A 9,984-nucleotide genomic window follows, 5' to 3' on the forward strand; every position below is an offset into this window, starting at 1 on the left:
ATGCTGTCTTAGTCCTTGAGATAAACTGAAGGCGAAAAAGCCGAGAGGAACAATTAACTGGATGAACAGATTGCAAAATAAGCAATTCAAACTAGAAATTGCATAGCAGGAAGACCATTTCCCCTACAGTCTTGTTACTCATTCTCCCTCAAGTCTCATTTCTTTCTAGCATTTATGTCAGTATTATTCATTCCCCATTCTAAACTATAAAAAAGCAAAAAGAAGGGAATTTCAAACACGAAGTGATTAAAAAAATTAAAAATTAAATACCAAAACCCAAGTCTATATAAAGAACAGATAGTGGGTTACGGAATTTAAGGAGGTAACTGCCTTATATGTTCTTTATTCATTTGTTAATTTATGGACGGTTTTACAGAAAAATCAAATAAGGCTGCTAAGTGTTATTTTGAAAACTATTTTTATGTTTCTGTATCTAATTTCCCTGTTAGCAAAATGAGGAAAATTTTTCTGACATCTCAAAGTCGTTTAAAAGAGAATTCATAAGTATAAGATGTTTTAAGCATATGCAAACAAACTTTATACGGATAGCCTAGGTCACAGATTCTAGCTTCTGAACTTGTTTACCCACAGACTATTTCTGACACCAAATGTGTGGTGGGTTTTTCCCACACCAGCCAATTCTCCAATTTTCCAAACAACTGGATTCCCTACCATCCACTCAACTCCACTACCCAGGGCGAGCAGAGCCCGCAGGGGTGAAGAATTCAGTCTCACAGGACTGCCCCCCCATTTCAGATGCCAAAAGCAAGTCTCAGGCCACCCATATTTCTAGCTGACCAGGTAAAATTTGCAGAACCCCATGACACACTTTTCAGTGCCAGTAATTTGCTAGAATAGCTCACAGATCTCAGGAAAACCATTCACTCACTGTCACCAGTTTATTGCAAAGGATATAACTCAGGAAGAGCCAAATGGAAGAGAGGCATAGGGTAAGATATCGGGGAGGGCACGGGGCTCCCACGCCCTCTCTGGGTGCTCCACCCTCCCAGCACCTCCAAGTGTTCCCCATCTGGAAGCAGGCGTTCTTATGGAGGTCTCATTACAGAGGCATGATTGATTAGTCATTGATCATTGGTGATTGACTCATTAGCTAGCCCCTCTCCCCTCCTGGAGGTTGTGAGGTGGAGATCAAAGTACAACCCTCTAATCAGCCGCCATCCTAAAACTACCTAAGGCCCCAACAAGAGTCACTTCTTTAGAACAAAAGATGTTCCCATCACTTGGGAAATTCCAAGGGATTTAGGAGTTCTGTGTCAGGAACCTGGACAAAGACCAACTGTGTGACACTGTGTCACACAACCCTGTGAGTCAGCGATCTTTACCATCCCCCTCTCCTTCTGTGACACGTGCTCTTGCTTACAACAATAGGAATGCACCTGGACCAGGTGTGATGGTTCACACCTGCAACCCCAGCACTTGGGGATACTGAAGCGGGAGGATTACTTGAGGCCAGCCTGTGCAACACAGGGAGACCCTATCTCTACAAAAAATTAGGAAATTAGCTGACTGTGGTGGTGCTCGCCTGTAGCCCCAGCTACTCAGGAGGCTGATGCAGGAGGATTGCTTGAGCCCAGAAGTGCCAGACTAACAGACTAAAGTGAACTAATATTGCACCACTGCACTACAGCTTAGGTGACAAGCAAGACACTATCTCAAAAAAAAAAAAAAAGAAAAAGAAAAAAAGAAGAAAGTATCTGCCCAGATACTCCCATCATTCCTTAAGCAACTCCAAGCAGATGTCTCTGAAATGTGATAGTAAACTCACCTGGGAAGAGCAAACAAAACAAATTCATCTATTCAATGCATGTTTGTTGATCACCTTCCAAGATCCAAGTACCATTTTACATGCTGGAAGTAGAGTGATGTATTTATTTCACAAATAGTGTTGTTTTGTGCCAAGCACTGGTCTAAGCACTTTACAGATATTAGTTATTGAATTCTCTTATTATCCTTGTGAGGCAGGTGCTCTTACTGTCACCATGTTGCAGAAGAGAAAAGCAGTTACTTAGTGGTTGAGCCACTGATCCACGGCCACACAGCAAGGAAGAAGCAGAGACCAAATACAAACCTGGAGACTTTGCTCTTGGCCACTACTCCGGGCTGTCTTTGGAACAAAACAGTAAACAAACAAACAAACAAACGAAAAACCAGCATAAATCCCTGCCCTCATGAGTTTATATTCTAGTGAGGAGCTACAGACAATCTGTTATCTAAGTAATATCTATGTATACATATAGTAAGTTAGAAAATGAATGCTATGTAGAAAAACAAAAGAGAGGAATGATCAGGAATGAGAAGCAGATTTCTCTTTGTAAGTGGGTAATCAGGAAAGGGAACATTTGAGCACTGACCTAAGAGTATTTCAGACAAAGGGGGCAGCAAGTAGAAAGACCACGCAGAGGAAACCTTCCAGCACTTTCAGGAAGCAGCTAGGATGTCACTGTGGCCGGTGAGGAATGAGTTAAGGAGAGTCCTATAGAGGTCAGAGAGAAAATGTGACCGTGTGTTCCTGAGAAAGATGGAAAACCAGTGGGGAGTTCAGAGCAGTCCAGGGAGAAGATCTGACTTCCTACTGAAAAGGTTTACTCTGACTTCTGAGCAGGATAAAGGAAGAAACAGGAGACCAATTAGGAGGAGGCAGATGTCATCCAATGTCCTATAACAGGGACCTACCATACCAGTCCATGGCTTAGGAACTGGGCCACACAGCAGGAGGTGAGTGGCAGGTGAGCAAACAAAGCTTTATCAGTATTTACAGCCACTCCCCATCACTCACATTACCATCTGAGCTCTACCTCCTGTCAGATCTGCAGTGGCATTAGATTCTCATAGGTGGGCAAACCCTATTATGAAATGTGCATGTCAGGGATCTAGGTTGTGTACTCTTTATGAGAATCTAATGCCTGATGATCTGTCACTGTCTCCCATCACTCCCAGATGGGACCATCTAGTTGCAGGAAAACACACTCAGGGCTCCCACTAATTCTACATCATGATGGGTTGTATAATTATTTCATTATATATTACAATGCAATAATAATAGAAAGAAAGTACACAATAAATGCAATGAGCTTCAATAATCTTGAAACTATCCCTCCACCCCTGTCCGTGGAAAAATTATCTTCCATGAGACTGGTCTCTGGTGCCAAAAACGTAGGGGACTGCTGTCTTACAAGATGTGAAGGTTCTTGATGGTAAGAGACACAACACAATGACAATATGCAAGAAGGCAGAACTCTCTGCCACTTACAGCTCACAAGGAGAGGAGGCTGCCAGGCAGGTCCACACGGGGCTGCACCCCAGAGAAAGCAACAGCAAGCTGACAGTGGAGGTGATAGGTTACATGTGCCAAGTGGGGTAAGAATAGCTAGGGTTCTGGGCTCCCTGTGGATGGGTCAATTTGAATATGGTGGAGGACTCTGGAACATAGAGGCTGCTCCTACTTGTTAGGCAAGTGGCCCAGGGGCAATTAGGGTGAATGTATAGTAGTTTGAATGTGAGCCCAGGCAGGGAAGTGGTTGCAGCATAGACTTAATTGGCTATTCAAGAAGGGAATAGACCAGCCTCCAGCAAGGACCTCAAAACTTGGTTAAGATGTAAAACAAAAACATAAAAAAACTACATATATTACAATGAAGCAATGAAGATGGTGAGTATTGGTCCGATGGTGGTTCTATCTGAAGCAAGAGCCAACACTGTTTGCTGATGGGTTAGATATGGGGTGTGTGAGAAAGAGGAGTCCATAGGATCTCCAAGTTGAGGGCTTGAGTCTGGACGGCAATTGCCGCTAACAAAGATGAACAAGACCACAAAATGAACAAGTTTGCAAGGAAAAGTTAGAAGTTTAGTTTAGAACATTTGGTGTTTGAAATGTCTTTTTTTAAAATATAAGATATTTAAGTAAACTTGTTGAGCAGAAGATAAATTTATGGCTCTGAAGTTCAAAAGAGATGTCTGGAATGGAGATATAAATTTGGGGGTGTTTGACATAAATACGGTATCTAAAGCCATGGGACCCGGTGAGATCATCCGAGAAGTGAATGTAGATAAAGAAAAATATGTGGCCTACTAACTGCGTTTTGGGGCAGTCCAACATGAAGAAGTTGAGCCAAGGAGGAAGAAACAGTAGAAGAAAAAGAAAAGTGGTGGAGTAGAGGGTTTAGGATCCGAGTGAGCAAAGTGTTTCAAGGATATAGAAATGTTCAGACTCACTGACAACCAAATAGGTATATTGACAATGACAATAAGATACTCTTGACCATCAAATTAGCAAGTCATTTACAAAACAGACACTTCATGTTGTCAAGGGTGCCATGCAGCACTTGTACCAATTTACACCACAATTAGGAAAAAAAACTGGATAGAACTTTCTGGAAAGCAAGTTAACATTATATAAAAGGAAAATCTATACAAAGTCTGCACACTGACATTCAGCAGTTCCTCTTCTAGGAGTCTACCCTGAAGAAATAAGCAGAAACAAGGACAAAGTTTTATACACACAGATGTTCTGTGATTTGTTACATAACAAATCATTCCCAAACTATTTATATTAATGAACAACTAAGAAAAAAATCAATTTTGAACAAGGAAAATTATTCAATAAATTATGAGCCTCATACTAAGAGGATTGTGTAGCCCAGAAAAATCATGGTTCAAAAGTATATTTAATGACCTGTGAAAGTCCTCATGATACTACATTCATTGAGGAAAACAAGGTATTGCTTTTCTTTCTCAGTTATAACAAAACCAATAATTACCACTTACTAGACACCTACTGTGTGCAAGGCACTGTGCTAATCGTTTATATGTGTTATTTTTAATTCTATAATGTAGGTATGATGAGAAGGCAGAGACTCAGAGGTTGTTTTGATCATACTGTGTTTGTTATTAACACATTTGGGATCTGAAGGAAACATACAAAATACACAGAAGGAAATCTGATGGCCTCTCCTAAAAACTCCTATGTTCCTAAAGAAGTGTTCATGACCTACTACAGAAATATAATACAAACTGTGAGTTCATGATTCTTTTTTTCTAAAGGGGGATTCTAAGAATGACAACAAAACGTAGAAGTAAGCACTGATTTCTTCCTGTAGAATTCATTTTCTCATAATTTCATAATTCTAATCCCTTACCTATAAAAATAAGAATCACTATAGAAACCCCTAGCACTGCCAGATACAGTTGATGCCTGAACAACCTGGGGGTCACGGGCACTGATGTCCTCAGAGTTGATGATCTGCTTATAACTTTTGATTTCTCAGAACTTAACTACTAATAACCTACTGTTGATCAGAAGCCTTGCCAATAACATTAACAGCTGATTAACACATAAACTAGTATCTACATATATTTTATCCACTCATGACAAACCTAAATTTTTCTATATTTCTAGACTATGTGTCTTGTCTGCCAGCTTATTTCAAATGTAACAGATCTCTAAAGAAATGTTCCAATATATTTATCGAAAAAAATCCACGTACAAGTGCACCCACACAGTTCAAGCCCTTGTTGTTCAAGGGCCAACTGTATTTTTTTATGTCTTCAGCAGTAGAGTTAATTTGTTGTGAGGCAAAAGGAAGGAGTTAAAATACTTCTGGAAAATGTATTTTGAAGATGAACAGTGCTTACCTTTCCAACACAGTATCTTCCCCCTTCATTCTGTAACACGTATTTTTCAAAGAGGTTCTTAAGGAATGGAAATTAATGTGCTAAGCATTCTAATGTATTCATTAATGTATTTCATGATGGCATACTATGTGCAGACACTCTGCTAGTTCTTTGAGATGTGGTTGGAGGACACTTAAGGAGATTGCATTATAACCTAAGTCACACATAGTTTCTGTTGCAGACAAGCTCACTGTCTGGAGGAGAAGACAAACACATCACACATACATGCAATACAGGTAACAAAATGGAGTTCACTGTTTCCTGATGGCTATCAGCAAAGTAAAAGAGACAGCATTCTAAGCAGAAAGCAGCAGGATCAAAAAACGAAATCGTGGCAGCCCTAGAGCAGGCTGGATATAGCAAGTAGTTCAGCATGGCAGGAATGGAGCTGTGCATAGGGTTAACATAACAGTTAATGTAAATATTATTAAACTCAGCCGGGTGCGCTGGCTCACTCCTGTAATCCCAGCACTTTGGGAGGCTGAGGCGGGCGGATCACAAGGTCAGGAGTTCAAGACCAGCCTGGCCAACATGGTAAAACCCCGTCTCTACTAAAGATACAAAAAATTAGCTGGGCGTGGTGGCACGTGCCTGTAATCCCAGGTACTCAGGAGGCTGAGGCAGCAGAATTGCTTGAACCAGGAGGCGGAGGTTGCAGCGAGCCGAGATTGCACCACTGGACTCCAGCCTGGGTGACAGAGTGAGACTCTGTCTCAAAAAATAAATGAAAAAATGAAAAAATAAGATTATTAAACTCTTTTTGTGCCTGGAAACTAGGAAGGCACTGAAAGATTTCATTTGGAAAAAATCATCAAAGTTCCATTTTAGTTGTGAGTCTATGACAGTAGTGTTCAGCAGGCAGCACAGAATGCAGGAAACTTAGGTCAGTGTTCAGAAGCACAGACTGCTTGGGTTCAAGTACTAAAGCTGTATGACTTCAGCAAGAGGCTTACTTCTTTGTGCCTCCGTTTCCTCATTTAGAAGAATGATACAAAACCAGGCAGATTCAAATTCAGAGAGCTGATGTTAATAATGCATGCCTCATAATGTCAGTATGAGGATTAAATCTGAAATAGACGTAGTGCTTAGAACAGACAGCCATATACAATGCATTCAATAAAAGTTAGCTATCATTACATGTCTTTAGAAATCTGTAGCAGCTAGCTATTGTTACATAACAAATCATTCCAAAACTTGATGACTTAAAGCAGTCATTTATTTGTTCATGATTTTCAGGTCAGCAATTTAGTCTGGGCTCAGCTGGGCAGTTTTTCTGATCTAGCCAGGCTAGGTTTGTTTGTGTGCCTGAAGTCAGCTGTGTACTCAGCTGTTCTACACAATCTTCCAACTTCCAGCAGGCTGGCCAAGTCTTGTTTTCATGGCAATGATGGAGTTTTAATAAGAAGAATTTAAGACCAAGGAGGTTTTAGACTTAGCTTGGAAATTACACACCATTATTTCTGCCACATCCTGTGGGCCAAAGCAAGTTACAAAACCAGGCAGATTCAAAGAGGAGAAAAACAGACTTTAGCATCTGATGGAAGGAGCAGCCAAGCCATACTACAAAAAGCAAGGAGACAGGGAAAAGTAAAGGATTGTGGCCATTTTAGCAATCTACCACAAGGTCTGAAGCTCAGGATTAAGACTGAGATTGGTGATACTGATTCAGCAGTCATCATCTGTAAATAAATGATAGTAAAATCTTGAAGCGGATAAGCTCATTAAGAGAGCTCTTCTCATCATGAGAAAGAAAAAAAGAGGATTCAAGGCAAAACTCTTATAACATCAATTGTTAAGACTGGGCAGAGGAACAGAGAGCACAATGGGCACTGAGCGAGGTTGAACACAAACATGGAGAAGGTAACAGCCAATGCGATGAGAATAATGAGGATTTAAGAAGTAATCTTTGGATTTAGCAGCAACCTTAGTGGGTTTGCCCATGGTGGAAGTCAGCATTTCGCAAACTCAAGAATGCATGGGAAATGAGCAGACCTGACTGGAAACAGTTTGGTGATATCAAGGAGGTGAAAGATACCATTGTACCTGGAGGAAGATGTAGAGTCCAGGAAGGGATTTTTGTTTATGTGTTTATTTTCCTTTTTTTTTTTACGATGGGGGTCATTTAAGCTTTTAAATTCTAATTAATATGGAGTGAGGAGAGAGTAAAAGTTTAAAATTTCAGGAAAGCAGAAATAAGTGAGCCAGTGAAGGCAGAAGGAAATGTGATAGAGTTAAGGAAAATATGAACAAATATAGAAATGTTTGTTGGTTTTGTGGCAGTGGCAAGGGACTTGTACAATGGATCCTACTTCCTCTGAGAAGAAGAGGATGAGAGCACATTCTACACCTTAGAGGAAATGTGGCTCAGTGGGAGGTTTCCACAGCAAGGTTGATGAAGCCGTGATGGAAACAGGAGAGAATTTAGGGAATCATCAAGGTCTGTCAGGTATCATGGCAGAGTCAGGTGACACTAGGTCCCAGGATGTGGAGAGGCCCCAGTATGCATGACTGAGGGATTTTTCCCCCAGAAGTCATAAACCAAGGTGTTGATATGGATAAGACAGAGAATTGGATGGCTTCAGAGTTGGGATATTTTTTTTCCCCTGGTAAATGGAACAGAGAACCAACTGGGCCAAGCATAATTGAAGTGACAGGTAAACTGAGCTAAAGTGGAAAAAAAAAGTAAAGACAGCAGGTGATTGAGGAGAAGAAAGCAGCATAGCATCAAGGAGCTGAATAGTCTGTAAGATCAAGAACAAATGCAGTGACAGTGACTAAATGATGGAACTAGAAGAGTGTGTCACAGTCAGGGAGAAGAATGTATGAAGTTAACTTTTCAAGGTGAAGGCATCTCAGATTATAAGAAGACCCAGGGTGTGGTTGTGACAAAGCTGAAATAGGTGGATGTTTACTAAAGGTGGGAAGGTCAAGACAAAGAGAATCATGCGCTGAAAGGGTCACCATGCCCTAAAGTCACCAGACAATAGTGGTGTTGAGGAGAAAAGAGGCACATGAATGAATCTTGTGCCAGAGTCTTCAGTGTGTTGGCGATGGCAGTGGGTTTGGGGTGGGAGCTTAACAGCTAACCAGTAGATGAGAGCGTGAAAGTCACCAGAATGAAAATGGAGTCACCAATGTTAAGAAAATTCTGTCAAATAGGGCTTGGGAAGGCCAGAAAGAGAGGGTTCTCAGGCTGGTATACGTGATAACAAAAATAATCACAAAAGACTGCAAAAACCACAATCTTGTGCCAAGGCCATCACAATCTTACACAAAACTCACTTCTGCAAGGACATCTGCCCAGCAATTGCCTGTCCAACCTTGGGACTGGTGTCATCCTTGTTACTGATCTTAGTAGCCAAGGATCATTATTTCAAAACACATGGCTTATGCACATAGATTGCTGTGGTATGTGTATTCCCATTGCAATGCTCTATTTCCAGATAGACATAATTTTCTTTTAGAGAGCCTCTCTTTGTTTATTATTTAGGTTGACAATAGCAGCGAGCCTGGACAGAGGGTGGTAGAACTGGTTATATGATGCTATCAAGAAAGAGGGTTGAGCTAGGTGTGGTGGTGCATGCCTGTAGTCCCAGCTACTTGGAAGGCTCAGGTGGGAGGATCACTTGAGCCTAGGAATTTGAGGCCAGCCTGTGCAAAATAGAGAGACCCTGTCTTTAAAAAAAGAAAGAAACAGTATTTATGAGAGAATGAATTCCCTCTTTCATTAAAAAAATTATAAATGAACAAACTTAAACCTGGCAGGGGACATGCCTATCCATTTGGTAAGCAATAAAAGACTCATGTTCATTTTAGGTGCAGGTGTGAGAAAATGGGCACACTGACTCACTGCTGGTGGGCATAGATCTTGTTATAATTTTTTATTCATCACATAATTATTTATTTACAAAGCACCATTAGAAACCTAGATATTTACTTACTCTGAATTAGTGCAGAGAAAATTCACTTTGATGTAAAACTCCTAAATCTGGCTTTAAAAGTTTCAAACTCTAGAATTGGTCCAGTTTTATACAGTTGCTGTATTAGTCTGTTATCACACTGCTATTAAGAAATGTCTGAGACTGGGTAATTTATAAAGGGAAGAGGTTTAATTGACTCACAGTTCTGCAGGCTTAACAGGAAGGATGGCTAGAAGGCCTCAAAAACTTATGATCATGGCAGAAGTTGAAGGGGAAACAAATCACATCTTTCATGGTGGCACGTGAGAAAGAGGAGAGAGTGAACAAGGAAGCACCACACTTTAAAGCCATCAGCTGTCTTGAGAACTTATTT

Source organism: Macaca fascicularis, chromosome 9, assembly GCF_037993035.2.
Source record: "Macaca fascicularis isolate 582-1 chromosome 9, T2T-MFA8v1.1".
In the NCBI taxonomy this organism is placed as follows: Eukaryota; Metazoa; Chordata; class Mammalia; order Primates; family Cercopithecidae; genus Macaca; species Macaca fascicularis.